The 16,301-nt window shown below is 42.8% G+C and overlaps 1 protein-coding gene across 2 annotated transcripts in view; it reads left to right on the forward strand.

Annotated features, from left to right (window-relative positions):
- The first annotated feature begins 7,844 nt into the window (after positions 1–7,844).
- CTTNBP2NL (CTTNBP2 N-terminal like) overlaps positions 7,845–16,301 on the forward strand; it is a 66,658-nt gene continuing 58,201 nt past the window's right edge. The window contains exon 1 of one of the 2 annotated variants that reach the window (XM_079928480.1): positions 7,845–7,908. The gene's annotated coding sequence lies outside the window, so the exon portion shown is untranslated. The remainder of the gene's footprint in view (positions 7,909–16,301) is intronic. The other variant, XM_079928481.1, reaches the window with a different exon arrangement.

Raw genomic sequence — 16,301 nt, forward strand, 5'->3', positions numbered from 1 at the left:
GAACTGAGATGAGAAAAGTTTGGCAATAAGGAATTAAATCGCTCAGGATGACAAAGAGGAATTTTGCAGCAGGTACCATGGCCATCATTGTAACCTTAGCACCTGGCACACAAGAGCCAGTGTGTATTTTTGTTGAAACTCTGCAGGTAGGGCCCAGCAATCTGTGATTTATCAAGACCTTCAGGTGATTCTGACACACCCTCAAATCTGAGAACCTCAAATCCTTAAAAACCTTTTTAACACTGCCCATACCATACCAGGACCCCAAATCCTCAGTGAACAGCTGTTATACACAACAGTCTTTTGTTAGTAATGCTTTGTGCCCAAGCATTACAATTACAAAGACCAGCCATTCCAGAGTTTCTGACAATGACCAGCAGCAAGGCAAGTCCACGCCAAGGCAGAGTTGGGGCCAAGTTACAGAAGCAGCTGCAGCTCGAGCGGTCCCAAGAGCAAATGTGAGACAAACCCTCAAATATGTAGTAAACATTCACTATTTGCCTCCCAAATATCCATCCTCATTTTTTTTCGGTAATAAATGAATGAATGAATGAATGAATTTTCATCTGTGGTTATAGCTTTTCCTCACACTTAATGCATAGCTCTAGATAGAGCACATGACCTAGATCTAGCCAATCAAAGCAGCACAGGCCTTGGCCACAATGATTGAGTTCAGGGTTGAACACACAGTCTAAGGCAGAGCCAAGAAGACAGAGTGGGATTTTTCTCAGACGTCTGGGAAAAAGGGAGGTTCTCCTTCCTATTGAATATGACTGGATATGATGCCGGAACTCCTATGTTTATTGCCAGTTGAGGAAGAAAGCATGTCTGAAAACAGGACCAACTCTACAAAAGTAGAGTTGAAAAATACAGAGAGAGCAACCTGGTGCTGGTAACATTTTTGAGAAGCCAGTTCAAGCCTCATCTGAGGGCAGTCTACTCCTGGACTTTTTTATTGCATGAGCCAATAAAAACTAGCTTCGGCTAGTTTGGATGGAGTTTTCTGTCCTTTACATCTGGAGGAGTCCTGAATTTGATGTAGTACAGTGGGTTGAGTTATTTTATTTGGAAATTGTGGCTACAGAAAGCAGGAGAACTTGGGTCAACCAGTTACACAAATCTACCTCCCCTCAAGACTATGAGTACCCTGAGGTCTGGAACTGTGTGTTATTTCTTGGGGTAATGATAATAGACACTCAATGATTGTTTTAGGAATAAAGCTGGGGACGAGAGGAAGGCAGGGTGGCAGAAAGAAAAGGGGACGAGAAATGTATAGATTTCTCCCAATGGTGCAGGAACCCTCAGTCTCCCGGTCACTCTGCTCAGGGTAGACTAGACCCTGCAGGGGACCAGCAGAAGCCATGAAGCAGTAAATGAGGGCATAGAAGCTTCTGGCATCAGGGTCCTCCAAAGGGCCACTTACCAGGAAATTGCCTAGAAATGACGGCGCAGCCATAACTGGGTCATTACTTTCCCTACAAATATTTCTCCCTTTTGTGAGCAGCAAGGACCCATTCAGCCCACTGTGTGGTGCCTCAGCTGAAGTAACAGACCAGAGGGAATGTGTAATGGGCTTTCATCAGATTGAAACCATAGGGCAGCCTGGCCAAGCCGAAGCTCTGTCTCTGGCCGTAGCACAGAAATTATTTACTGCTTAATGTCAGGCCATGTGTGAGGAAGAAGAGGGAATAGAAGGGGAAAGGAAAGAAGACCAGCCTTCCGGCTAGCTTCAGCCTTTCTGGCAAGGCTACTCAGCCCAGAGCTTTGTCTGAAGAGAGAGACAGAAGGGTATCTGGCTCCAGACTTTTAGGGAAGAAGGCTGCTGGGGCAGAGAAGGAACAGGAAGAGAGACAGAAAAGGGAGGGGTTGGAAGAGAGGGAAAAAGTTAACCTTTAATGAAATAAGTCAATTTACAAATAAAAAACAGTAGTCAACTGATAGCTTCCCCGCCCCCATGGGCCTGAACGAACACTTGGAAATAACAAACATAACATCAGTTCATCAACTCATCATCTGGTGTGTGTTTTTCAATTATAATTGAATAATTTCAAAGGTTAGAATGAAAATGAAAACTTGAGACTCATCCAAAGGGACATAGAGTATTCTTCCAGGGACCTATGACTAATCTGTATTTTGGGGAGAGAGGAGGAGTTTAAAATGATCCAAATCCTTGGGAACTTTGCTGGGTGATTTGGGAACTCCATGATTTTTCTCATCTACTTCCAGGAATTTTCTACCTCGGCTAGACTGTACCCCACTTACCTTTCGTTTTTGTCCCTCAGTGAGATTTGTGTACCCCATCCTGGCCCACCAACTTCAGGGGAGCATGTGTATTCCACACAGGATGAGGGAGACAGGACTCAGGGTCCTCTGGGTGCTCTCCCCAAGGACCCTAACAGCAATATTGTTGGGCAGTTCCCAGGGTGCTGCCCTGTTATGCATTTCCCCAAGCAAACTGTCCCAGGATCCCATGGCCTTCAGCCTTGGTTTTTTCATTGCCATTGTATCTCAGGAGCCTATCTTTGGATCTGAAGATCCAAAACACCACATGGCCTTAGTTTCCTGGTCCTGGGGAAGGGCTGCCAGGCAATGCTAGTAATGGCAAGAACAGTGAATCACACAGTCCTAGGCTCAGTCCACCTCTACCACCCACAGCTCCATGAGGCAGTGGTGGAATGGAAACAGAGACAGAAAGACCTACCTCTTTGATCTCAGGCAAGCTTCTCAGTTACCCCTGTCTTAAACTAGCTAAACCTCAGTGATCTCATCAGTAAAATGGAGGTTATCGTAATTATTTTAAAGATTTGCTAGGAGGATGAAAAGAAATACTGTGCCTGGTGTGAAGCAGGCACTAAATAACTGGTTGATGTCATTATCATTGTTACTATTATGTGACCTTTGGCAAGACACTTAACCTCTCTGAACCTGCTTTCTAATGTGAAAAACTAGAAGTAATAAGAATTATCTCTTAGGATGATCGCAAGAATTATATATGTAAAGGAATGTATAGATTATATATGTAAGGATTACAAGGGCAACACATGTAATATATGTAAAGCACCTGGCACAGTGCCTGATACATAGTGGACACGCAATGTTAGATTTCTTTCCCTTTCCTTCCCAACCTTCCTCTGTGAAATCCAGGAGAAGAGTTTCCCGGCTCCCTCATGGTCAAGCTGGCCCCAACACTTAGCTAAAAACCAGAAGAATCTGTCCCTGAAGGTGGTTTTTCCGAACTTCTGGTCCTTGGAGCACCCTACCTGCTGCGCTCTCAGCCCACACCCTTAAAAGAAAAAACTGTCTGGGGAGAAGCCTCCGCGGAACGCGCGGGGACGGCCAAGAGGGAAGCTGACAGCTGCAGGACTCGTCGCTGAGCACTAGGGGGAGCAATACGATCGAGAACACAGTGAGGGCCACGCCCAGAAATCTCAACTTCCCCTGTGCCCCAGTCGCCCAGGTCGGGCTGATCCAAGCTAGAAGAGAACCTTAAGGACTACTCAGAAAGGCCTTTGTGGGAGCAAATAATGAGAGAAAATGTAGGGAGCCACGGAGAGCACACTGTCCTTCCCACTTCAGCCTGGTCCCGGCCTCGAGAGCTCTCTGCCGCTGCTAGACTGCAACCGCAGGATCCCCTCCTGGAGGAGCCAGGTGGGGGCTTGAGGAACAAGAGGTAAGGGAGCCAGGCCAGGTCACTTTTCCCAGTCACTCCAACTTTTACATCTAGCCCACCCAGCATCTTAGTAAGTCTCAGTGGGTCACAGCTAGAAGGAGTCCTATAGAGCCCCAGATAGCTCAACCCTTAGATGTTCAGCTGGAGGGCAAGGACCCAGAGAAGAGGAAGAGTTTGAGCAAGATCTCCCAGGTAGTTTATCGTCACCCCTCATAGGGTTTATCAAATACTTTCACGTCCATTATCTCGCTTGGATATTCACAACCACCTGGAGGAACGATTATTGCATTTTACAAATGAGGAAACTGAGGTTCAGGTAAGTGTCCATAGCTCTCCTCTTCCCTACTAAGTTTTCATTGCCACCCACTGTTCCCTTCTCTCTTGCTTTCCCCAGGAAGATTGCTACCCAGCTCCATGTATTACATAAATCAAAATTTTAAAGATTTATTGCATTCCCCATCTTCCTAACCCATCTAGTATGATGGAGAGATGACAGAGCATAGTAATTGTGAGGGTGGACTTTGGAGTCAGACCTGAGTGAATATATTCCATCTTCATCACTTATGAATTCCATGACTATGGACTTCTTTGTACCTCAATTTCCTCATCTGCAAAATGGGAGTATTCACATCTATCTCCTGGAATTCTCTTAAGGGTTAACTCAGATGTACTGTGAAGCAATTTCATAGTGCCTGGCATATAGTAAAGGCTTGAGAAATGCTTCTAGCATATATAATCATCATACAATTATAGAACTGAAATGATCTTTAGGAATTAGTTCACTACTTTCATGCCATTACCAATGAAGCTAAACGGAGTTAAGTGGGGGTATTACTGTGCGAAGTAGTTTTGCATACTGGTTTGAATGGTTCTCATCCCCACCCCCCAGAATCCATGTCCATCTGGAACCTCAGAATGTGAACTTTTTTGGAAATGGGATCTTTGCAGATGTAATGAGTTAAGATAAGGTCATACTAGATTAAGATGAGTTCTAAATCAAATATGACTGCTGTCCTTATAAGAAGAGGAGAGGGGGCTTCCCTGGTGGCACAGTGGTTGAGAGTCCGCTTGCCGATGCAAGGGACACGGGTTTGTGCCCCAGTCCAGGAAGATCCCACATGCCGTGGAGCAGCTGGGCCCGTGAGCCATGGCCGCTGAGCCTGCGCGTCCGGAGCCTGTGCTCCTCAACAGGAGAGGCCACAACAGTGAGAGGCCCGCGTATCGCAGGGAAAAAAAAAAAATTGAAGAGGACAGGACATATAGAGACATCAAGTCACAGAGGAAAGAAAGCCATGTGAAGACAGAGGCAGAGACTAGGGCGATTCAGCTACAAGCCAAGGAATGCCAAGGTTTGCCAGGAACCCCCATAAACTAGGAGAGCAGTTTAAATGCCATAAACCCACCCCTACCAACACCCCTCACCCAGGAACCGACCTTGTCAACACCCTGATTTCAGACTCCTGGCCTCCTGACTGAAAGAGAATACATTTCTGTTGTTTTAAGCCACCCAGTTTGTGGTAATTTGTTACAGCAGCCCTAGGAAACTAGAGTTTGTGACAGAGGGAGACCTCCAGCAGAACTTGCAGTTTTTTGTTTTTTCTTCCAGTCTAGCCCTCTTTTACTCCATCATTGCCTCCCCAAACCAGCAATAAACATTTACGGTAGACCTACCTAGGAAGTTTACTTATTTGGAGAAAAATTAACACACAATATAATCTTTAGCACTTCTTACTAAATTGTTACCTGACACACAGTAGGCATTTAATAAACACTTACTGGCAAGTTGATAAAATAATAGATATAAAAATGGTATGTTGTGTTATACAAATTTAAGAAATTAGTACAAACCCACTTTCTACCTCTGTGTATGTACATCAGTGTGCCAGACTCTAAATTAATTTACACATTTTATGTATTTGAAGAATCACAAAACTTCAGGTTCACAAGCCCTGCCCATGCACTAGCTCCTGGGGTGATGAATTAAAAAGAGAGTAATCTGAATACCCTCAGGACTCAATCCTAGATGGTGGGGATGATCTCATTCTTGCTGGGTCCTCCCACACTCACTGAGGAATGGACAAGTGGGAGCTCAGGGAATCAGGGGAGCTGCCGGTTGCTGTAAAGGAAGAAAGCACCAGGTCAGCCTGGGAGTAGAATGGGTGGTGGTGGGTTAACAAAGGGAAGGAGGGGAGGAGGGATGAGCTGATTCACTGGGACAACTCTTAGAGTGACTCAGAAGCCAGCAGAAAATAGCCTGTTCTCCCACGTCTGCCTCATTGTCGGGCAATGAGGCACTTCCTCATTGCACACCCGTAAGGCAGGGCAAAAGGGAGGAGGAGGAAACGGAATTTTTCAAATTCATGGGCCTAGTCCAGCACTTAAACTCTGTGTTTTTAACCATTTGAGACATTTGTTTCAAGTGACGTCAGTATTTGTTGAGCACCTACTATGTGCCTGGCCCTTCATCTCGCCTTTCAGATCATCAGTCTCCTGAACACAGGGAATGATGTCTTTCTGAAGTTCTGTATTTCCTATTTGTTACTTCAGAAGCACTTGGGCTGCTGTTGAGCACCTCAGTACAGTCTTCTTGTCCTTCATATATAGAGATGAACTTCTCCAGCCAGCAGTCAATAGGGGGAGGCATGGAGCTTGTTTCGGTCTCTAATGCTGGATTTACAGTCATCCAGGCCCACTCTGGACCAGCTCTCCTTGTGAGAGCCAAGTGTATGGTGAGCAGAATATAGCACAGGTTTGAAATCACACATCTTGTTGGAAGTTCTTTATTTACCATTTACTAGCTCTATGGCTTTACTTGATTTCTCTGAATCTCTATCTTCTCATCTGTAAAATGGGCACCAATGATGTCTATCTTACAGGTTAGGAAAGATTTTTCATTTGGTAGTGAAGATTAAATCATTATATGAAAGTACCTGGCACAGTGATGACATTAATACCGGTTTACTTCCTTCAAACATATCAATGATTGCAGACTGACCACATCCTTCCACCAGACCATAAACTGCATGAGGACAGGGCTGCATCTGTCCTGAGATAGTCTGCCTAGGTGAGTACTAGGCCCCTAGTACTGTTTTGCTTAATAAGAATTGTTAATATTAGAAATAATATATTAAAATTAATTTCCATTATTTATGCATTATAAATATTTAATTGTAAGTATTTATTATATTATATTAAAAACAATGTGGTTATTATTCTCTTAACCAGTTGAATCAATCTGTGAACTGGAAAAGGATCCAGAAACCTTGACCTAAGGAAGGGTCCTCTCCCTTTTCTGGGTTATTTGGTGCTGGTAAGACTTGCTGCGACCACCAGCAAGATCTGCATTCCTGTGTTCACGAGGGACAGGCATTCCTTGCATCCTCTACTGTCCTGTGTCCCAGCGTCACTGCGAACGTGGCCCCACGGTATAATGGGGCCAAGGACACAAAAAAGTCCCCTCATTTGTAAAACATAACGTAGAAAACCATGACACACGAATTTTATTCATTCGACTTCTACCTGGAAGGCAGGTCTGGCTGGGTTTGGGCTACCCGGTGTCCCCGCTCCAGGGGCTCCAGAGCTACTATTCTCTTCCAAATGTAATGTTAAAAGAGAAGGGGGGGCGTCTCCGGGTTTTTTTATCTTTGCGCCCTTGTTTCTAGCACAGGCTTCGTACTGGAAAAAAAAGAGAGAAGGCAAGCCACGTTACCAGGTTTTCAACAACCGGTTTTCTAAAGCAGACCCAAAGCGCACTTCATTTATTAACATTTTGGATGAAATGAAACGTTAATGTGCCTGATCAATCAGGGCACCCGAAACCCGCCGTTCCTAAGCTGCCCGTACCATGAGGGTAAACACGAAGCACTCGCCACCGTCCGGTCCAGAAATAGCTTAGAAGGTGGAAAGTTGCAGAAGCCTGGCAGTGAGGGTCGTAAGCCCACCCCCTAGCCCGGGCCGGAGGACTACGCTTCCTCCCGGAAGTGACGCGAGCTCAATCCCAGCTAGGCTCTCCCCAAACAAAAGGGATCTTGGGGCCCCGGGAGGAGCCTAAAAGACATTGGAGAAGCCCCTCCTCCAGCCGGAGCGGATTGGTGTCGGGGATGGAGAGGCGAGAAGGAGATTGGCCCTGCCGAATGCCAGGGCCCTCGCCAGGCGGTCGAGGGGCGGGGCCTCGGGGGGCTGTGGATGGAGCGGGTGGCGGAGGCGGCAGGGAGCGGAGCCCCGAGCGCTGGGAAAAGGTAGGAGCCGCTGGCGCCCGGGCTTCGCGGCGGCTGGGAGGCCGGGTTCTCGAGAGAAAAGCAGGGGTAGGACCACCGGTGTCCTCCCGCCGCCGTCCCAACTGCCGCTCGCGCCCGTCCCCTGAGGGGGCGGAGCCGTCTCCTCTACCTCCCGGTATTCCCTGAGGAGGCGGCTCCTCAACCTTCGAGGGTGCTCGCAGCCACTTATTGCCCCCCGTCAACCCCAGCTCCCCAGAAGGGGCTGCCCTCCTGACACCCTCCGTTTAAAGGGCCCCCTCGCCCAGCCCCTCAACCTTGGGAGAAGGCGTACGGGTTCCCATTCTGTAGACCGCTGTCCCCACCCCCATTTGTCTGGCCGCCCCCGGGAAGCCAGACATCCCTTCCTACACCTGTCCTGCTCGCTAGGGTGGGACCAGAGCTAGTTTCATCCGTAAGATAAAAATCAGTGTTTTCAAAAAAGAAAAAAAGAGAGATGGGGCGATGCAAAAATCAGAGACCCGACCTAGACTGCCAGCTCCACGGACGAAACGGCCTTCCCCCACTTGGGTTCTTCCCATCCCCCATTCTCTGATCCTCAGCCTTCCGCCTGAAGCCCCTAGGATCCTCTTTTCTCCTGTGGGGCATCGAGGGCTCACCTGCTTCGGGATCTTTTTAGTCTCTGGAGGAAGGAGAAATAGTAACCTTCCCCGCCCCCCTTTGTACCTTTATTCCTTGAGGGAGAACCCAACCTCTAAGGGTTTTTTTAGGTTTGAGTTGCGTTTCATTTTTGCTTTCCACCCTGTTTCTTCCCTGAAAACTGGATGAAAAACCACCCTTTGGTATTTCATAGTGAGGTGGGCGTGTTGGATATCTACAGAGTTGGTCTTGTGTGGGTAGGAATGCACTGTATATTGTTGGACTGTCAGTGAATAACAGCCTGCTTTCAAGTGAAACAGTACAGATAAGTAAATAAAGAGCTTTAGATTAGGAATGAGTATCTCCTAGTCTCGGGTAGGCTGGTCTGTTGCTCAGGGAGACTGCAGTTAACCTGGAAGGTATAGTTCTGTTGAAACAAAAGGCAGGAAGTGTTTGAAGAAAATTCAGGTTCAGTGGTCTAGGTTTATGATTAATCTGGTCCGGTGGCGTTTGGTTACTCTCTAGCCCCTATTTTATGGTGGGTTTTTCCCTCCAGGTGAAACTGATATATATATATATATATATATATATATAAAATGTTGTTGATCGGTTTTACAAGACCACTATCATCTACCAAAATTCAGGGGATGAAAATTAAAAGCACATTTTAAATCTCAGCGATAAGGATAAATAAAAGCAAGGTAAACTCCAGCTATACACACACATGTGACTACCAGAGAGTGTCCCTATAGTGTGCTAAAAAGGCCTTCATTTCAGCAGGTGCGAAATATTGATGCTTTTGGCGTAATGTTGATGCCATTGAATCCCTAGTAATCATCTATTGCTAGCACTTTCATATATTAAATTTGCCATATTTTTTTTAGCATTGTTTCTTTTGCTTTCGGTCTGAAGTCTTACTACTGCTATTTATAGCCAAAGATAATAACCATGGGATGCAAGGAGTTGGAATCATGGGGGCAATTATAACAGCTGTCTTTTACCTTCCTGATTAGAGTCTCTGAAGGTAGACTTTCTGAAGGTAATTAATTTTGAATAGTTAGGTTTGAAGTTTTCAGAGCCAGTCTCAGTGCTCACAGATCTGCTCAGTGATTGTTTCCAGATCTCCGATAAAAAGGCACAAAGAAGAAACTGTGGAGGGTCTCTCCAGCAAACACAAAGTGTACTGCGATAGGTGGATAAGGGCCCCTAGCAATAGCAGCAGAAAAGAACTAAAAGCAGAACAGGAATTCCCAAAAAGATATATCTTATTACATGAGCAGAGAACAGAAAATAAACTGAGGTAAGAGACTAAGGAAACCAAAGTTGTGGTGATTGCCAGGGCCTTAATGAGCAGAGAGGAAAAAGCAAATAATGCTCTTTGATTACTTGGCACAATAAGCAGGATCTGTTTGATACACATTTGGGTCTTGGAAATCTTTCCTTTAACTTTTTCAACACCTGTTTGGTTATGTCAGATGAAGAAAAACGTTTGTATGCAGAGATTTTTTTAAGGTATATTTGTAATCTGCCTCATTAAATTATAAATTCTTTGAGAGAGATATTAGTATGTTCCATCTTTGTACCTTTCACAATGCCTAGTATATAGTTTGACTTCATGAGCGTTTGTTGAACTTAGTTTGAAGCTGACCCCTTCGGGTAGACTAGAAAGATAATTTACTGATAAGATGTGGCACATCTTGTTAGTATAAACAGTCCATAGAGAATTTAATATTAAATATTCTTCCTCTATAGCATTTAAACAAAGGTGAAGAATTAGTGTCTGATTTTAGTTATTGGTTGGTTTTATTTTAAATATTTCAATATATAGTTAAGATGCCTAAGTAGGGGAAAACAAAGCTTGTATATGTCATGATCTCAGACATCTGATACAAGGATTTTTAGGCCACTGAATTGGTGTTTAGTGGCATGATACAAGAAGCAGAGATTTATTTCTAGAGGAAGTTTGTCCAGTCTGTCGTGGTTGACCCCAGGAATAGCTTGTCAGCCTGTTACTAAAGGCCATTTTTTCTTATTTCCTGGATGTTTGCTGATAATAACTAAAAATCAAATCTTCGTAGTTTTAGCATTTCAGTGAGAACGTGGCTTATTTATGGTGAGGCTCTAAAGTGTGCTGATTTACAGCACAGACTTTAAAGGCAGACCTGAGTTCAAATCCCTGCTCTTTTGCTGTATGACCCAGGGAAATGGCAGTTTTTTATCTTCACCATATCTCAGTTTCCTCAGCTGTGACTTAAAAATGACTTTCAGAGATTTTTTTTAAAAGATTACATGAACATGACATATAGGAAGCACTCAGTAATTGGTGGGTATTATTGCCATTATTATTAGCACTTTGCATGTGAGTTAAAGAATTTAATCTTAAATATTCTTTTACTCCTTTAGCATTTAAACAAATGTGAAGAATTAGTGTCTGAGTTTACGTATTGGTTGGTTTTGTTTTAAATATTTGAATATATAGCTAAGCTTCCTAATTAGAGGGAAACAAAGCTTGTATATGTCATGATCTCAGACATCCGACAGAAGAGTTTTTAGGGCAGCCCATGTGTCTTATGGTTGTGTGTGTTTCATAATTTTGTCATGTACCTTATCTTCCTTAAACTCTTTGGCCCTGGAAAAGGAAAGGCAAGGGATTCAACCATCTGATGTCTTCTCTCTGAATTGTCAGTTGTTTCACTCCACAGTGCCTTAAGTACCTTCACCCTCAGTGTCATATAAATGGTTTCGTGGATACCGTGATTATGGTGCAGGGTTGTACCTTCTGTGAGATTTAAGGGATTTTCAATGGTAATTTTGATTGACAGTGATTTTTGCCTTTTGAACAACTCTTCTACTACCCCCAAAGTAAGGAGCAAGCATAAGAACAACTCAAATGGGTGAGAAGAAACTATGGATAGGGAAGTTAAGAGTGGAGGTGGGGGAGTGGAGGACGGGGGTTTGTGGGCTGAGGAAAACAGGACTACAAGCAGGCATCGAAGTAAAGAATGTAGTAATATGGTTTCTCCCTGCCGACTATTTCCAAACTCTGTATTTCAGGTCCAAAGCCAGAGCTTCCACTCTAAATGTGTGCTTTGCTGCTAAATGAATCGTTTCTGCCTTTTGGAGCCACAAAGAATGTAATCCTTAATTGTTACTGAGTTTAAAGAATATAATCCTTAACTGTTACTGAGTTCAAATAGAAGCTAGGAAGGAAAATAGGAGAGCACAGGACGACGGGGTTTGCAGACAAAAAAGATTCCTGACCCTGAGCCTTGGGAGCATCTGCATGGATCCTTTGTACAGAGCTGGTGGGGAAGGAGAGGCTGCAGTGTTCTCTGGGTCTGCTCGCCTAGAAAGGTGAGCCAGGGAGGAAGGAGTGCAGAGGGAGAAGCAAGCAGGGATGAGTTGTTTTAATGAGAAATAAGATCTATAAATTATAACAGAGAGGAGAATGAACTGATGGGTAAGTTGTAGAAAAAAGGAGCACTAAGTTTGGGGGTTTTTGAAGGAAGGTGTTCCCCATTCCTTGGTGTCTGCTAAGTAGTCCTTTCTGTTGTAGTGGGTCGAACAGGAGTGAGAACAGAAACAATCTGGTTCTTAACTGGTTTAATATTTGACGGTACAAACAAGATCTGGTCTAGTCCTATGTATCAGCTTCTTCTTATTGCCTCTTGTTCTTAAATTGAAGACACGGAAGAAATTTTCGGAAAAGGCTCCACCCCTAAAGACTTCTCTGCTTCTAAACCTTTAGCCTTCACCACACTCACTGAGTCTGAACACGTTCTTCTTGGGGGTCTAGTTACTTCTCATTCAGCATGTCTCGCATCACAGTCATTATTTCCCCCCCCCAAAACCCGCTCCTTTTCTAACATCCCTGTTTCTGTTAATGGCATCATCATTATAGTCACCCAGCCTTAGAAACCTCAGCTGATCTGGGATTATTTCCCCTCTTAACCTCCTTAAAAAAACCAGTACCAAGTTACTATACATTCTTTATAAAGTCTCTTGCATCGGTCTTTTTTTTTTTTCCTATTCTTACTGCCACCATCCTAGTTCACACACTTTAACCTCATACCTGTACTGTTAAAGTTTTCTCCCAACTGCTTTTTCTGCTTCCAGTTTCTCTTCAGTCAAATCAACTCTGTATGTCAAGCTTTAACCTTCCTGAAACTATATTTTTATTGTGAGATTCACCTAGTTAAAAATGTTGAGTGGCTTCTTATTTCCCAGAAGATAAAGTCCAGTTTTGTACACTGTAATTCAAGGTACTGCACTGTACATTTCTTTCCGGCCAGCATGTTTTGATTACCCCTTTGAACCAGAGACTGCTGGGTGCTAAGTTTATCAAGCTGAATAAGACAGAGTATTTGTCTAGAAGAGCAGAATCTTATGAGACAAAAGACAGCTATGTAGAGAGATGAATTGATGTAATAGAATGTGATAACTGCTCTTGGGTTATGAATAAGATACATATCCATTATGCATTTAATATGATTTCAAAATAGCTGTGATATTTTTAGAAAATGCGTTTATCAGTATTATGAGTTAAAATTGTAACTTGATTAAAAGCTGTAGAAATTCAGTGGAAGCAAAAGCAATCTTTTCACTTATATCCTAAAGTCACAAAAAGCCACTCTAGGCAGAAGATTGTCCTTTTTCTTTCCCAAGTAGTGTGCAGATAACCATTGGCCTGAATAAGTGTTGTGTGTGTTCCTAAGCTGCCTTTCCCAGGAACTGGCCAGGCCATCTCCTTCTTGGAGCAGATCAACCTACCAGGTTAGAAGCAGTAAACTTGTTTTGATTTCTAAATTAGACACATGAGTGGTAGAAAGTGAGAACTCATTGGAAAAAGGAAAACTTCATTATCCTTATAGATGAAACCAAATATATGCTCTCCAGGGATGAGAAATGAGAGAACTGACCAGTCACTAACTCATTTAAACCATTCAGTATCCTGTTAGAGTATGTATTGTCATCTGCATTTTATAGATGAAGAACTGAAAGCTCAAAGGTTACGTGGATCAAGGAAGTATGAAGTGGTAGAGCCGGGGTGCAAACTTAGGTCTGTAGGGCTCCAAAGTCCAAGCACTTTCCACTGCAACACACTGCCTCCCAGAAGAGTTACTGTCCCCAAAAAACCTTGGAGCAAAAACAATTGCTAGGTCTGTTGGTCATTTTCAACTGATATCAAATTGTTAAACTTTTTAAAAAATCAGTGGTCTGATTTAGAAGACAGAAGTTAAAAGGCAAAACAAGATCATCAGTTACAATATTCTGTTACAGGTTTTTGTGAAATTTTTTTACAGTTCAGGGAGAGTCAGGTTATGGGCATAGCTAAAACACAGATACCTTGACTGTATTACAGTTCATCCTCCACACCATATGCTCTGTTTCTTCCTGGTTTGAAATCCTGATGGAGTCAACGACTTCATCCAACATTAAGGTTGAATATTTGAAGGGTTCTTGTATTCCAGACTGCCTGTAGAATTGAGGCCCATGAATCATTTTACTGGAAATAAAATCAATCTACATATTATTGTTCCCTCATTGTGGTATTTTACAAATCATGGTGACATTATTTCAGAAAAGCAGAAATTTAGGGGAATGATGGACAGATAGATGATATAGACAGATATACGTATTTCAATGAAATCATGTTATAATTTCATTGAAATAAATAAAGCCACTGACACATATACCTGAAATGGTAAATACTGCTGGTAATTTTCTGATATTAGAAGACATATTTTTAATTTTAATGAAAAAATGTGTTAATGTAAAAACTATTCTTCATTTTCATTAACGTACATTCCAGTAGCTTAACTAATGTAGCTCTTCTGGTTTGGTCTTGTCTCAGATGAGAATACTTGCAAAGGTGTAAACGGATATCTAGGTAGACAGACCTGTTTTTAATAGCGTTGTGCCAGATGTCCTCATTTTGGGGGAGAGATGTTTGAATGCTAGTTTATGGGCATGAGGCCACTTCCTCCCTTTCTTCAGGATGTATATAAATGTTGTTGGCAACATGTAGAAGAGACAATGATAGAAACAGATGTACACACATAGTAAGAGAGACGGACATTCACACACACACACACAGATACACTAGAGATGTATGAGGCTTAAAACAGAGCTAACCAAAACAAAACCCTGATATCCATCATGGTGTCCCAGAAAGTGGATTAGACTGGATCTTAATAATTTTACTATTTAACTATAATCTTCAGTAATTCACTTAACAACTCTGGCCTCAGTTTTCATCTGTAAAATGAGAGTGCTAAATTAGATTATTTCTGAGGTCCCTTCCAGCTCTGTGAATCACATTTTAGCTGATAAAATGAGAAAATCTGATGGGAACAGTGGTTACCAAGTAGCAGTGGTTTCTAAGGAAGCCTCTGGAATCAAATTACTTAGGTTCAAATTCTATTTCTGCCACATACTAGATGTGAGACTTTAAGTTATTTAGCCTTTGTACCTCAGTTTTCCCATCTGCATAAAATGGGGATGATGATGATGATGAACTTGTTGATAATGGTTATAGCATCTATCACCTAAGGTTGTAAGGACGGAATTAATACATGTCAAGTACTTAGAACACTGCCTGGAACATGTTTATGTTTAGCTCAAAAAGTATGTATCTTTTTTATTATTGCTATTAAGGCTTGAATTCTTCTTAGAAAACTACTCTAGAAAACTCTGAGGAAAAAAATAATCAAATAAAAGTAAAACTCTGAGGAAGTGGTGATTAACATTGGTAAGCTCAATTATATTACTAATTTCTGTACTAAGTATAAATCTAGAATATCTGGTGTCCTAGAATCAGCTTTGAGTAGAGTACTGAAAGCATTTTAAGTATTGATCTTAAAGAATAATCAGCTTTATTACAGAACTGGTTTCTTGAGGCCTCCTTCAAAATCCATATTGACAGTATTGGATAAACAAGCACCTCAATCGTTTAGCACTGTTGTAATTTCTTTGTAAGTGCATTATTCATGTTATATTTCAGGATCCTGAAATTTACAATCTCCAAAACTGTTTCAAAACCATTCTGTTTTATATAATCCTATACATAGTGTTGCTGGAAAAAGCAGACTGATAAGACAAAGCAGGGCATTCTTTGTTCAGGCACTCTCATGGTAAGGGGAAGGCTTTGATCTAGTTGCTGTAATAGTCTTTAAAAGTAGTGAACGGTTAGCATGTTGTATTAGTTTGCTAGAGCTGCCATAACAAGTACCACAGACTGGGTGGCTTAAACAACAGAAATGTATTTTCTCACAATCCTGGAGGCTAGAAGTCAGAAATCAATGTGTAAGCAGGATTGGTTTCTTCTGAGGCCTCTCTCTTTGGCTTGTTAAATGACCATCTTCTCCCTGTGTCTTCACATGGTCTCTCCCTGTCCCGCGTTTTTGTCCAACTTCCTCTTCTTATAAGGACACCAGGCATATTAGATTAGGGACTACCCTAATGACCTCTTTTTTTTTTTTTCTTTTTTTGGCTGCACCACACAACATGCAGAATCTTAGTTCCCTGGCCAGGGATCGAACCCATGCCCCCCCACAGTGGAAGCGCAGAGTCTTAACCACTGGACCACCAGGGAATCCCATGACCTCATTTTTTAAAAATTAATTAATTTATTTATTTGTGGCTGCATTGGGTCTTCATTGCTGCACGCGGGCTTTCTCTAGTTGCAGCAAGTGGGGACTACTCTTTGTTGCGGTGCGCGGGCTTCTCATTGTGGTGGCTTCTCGTGTTGTGAAGCACAGGCTCTAGGTGTTGGGCTT

This window comes from Stenella coeruleoalba (genome assembly GCF_951394435.1).
Source record: "Stenella coeruleoalba genome assembly, chromosome: 1".
NCBI classification, from domain to species: Eukaryota; Metazoa; Chordata; class Mammalia; order Artiodactyla; family Delphinidae; genus Stenella; species Stenella coeruleoalba.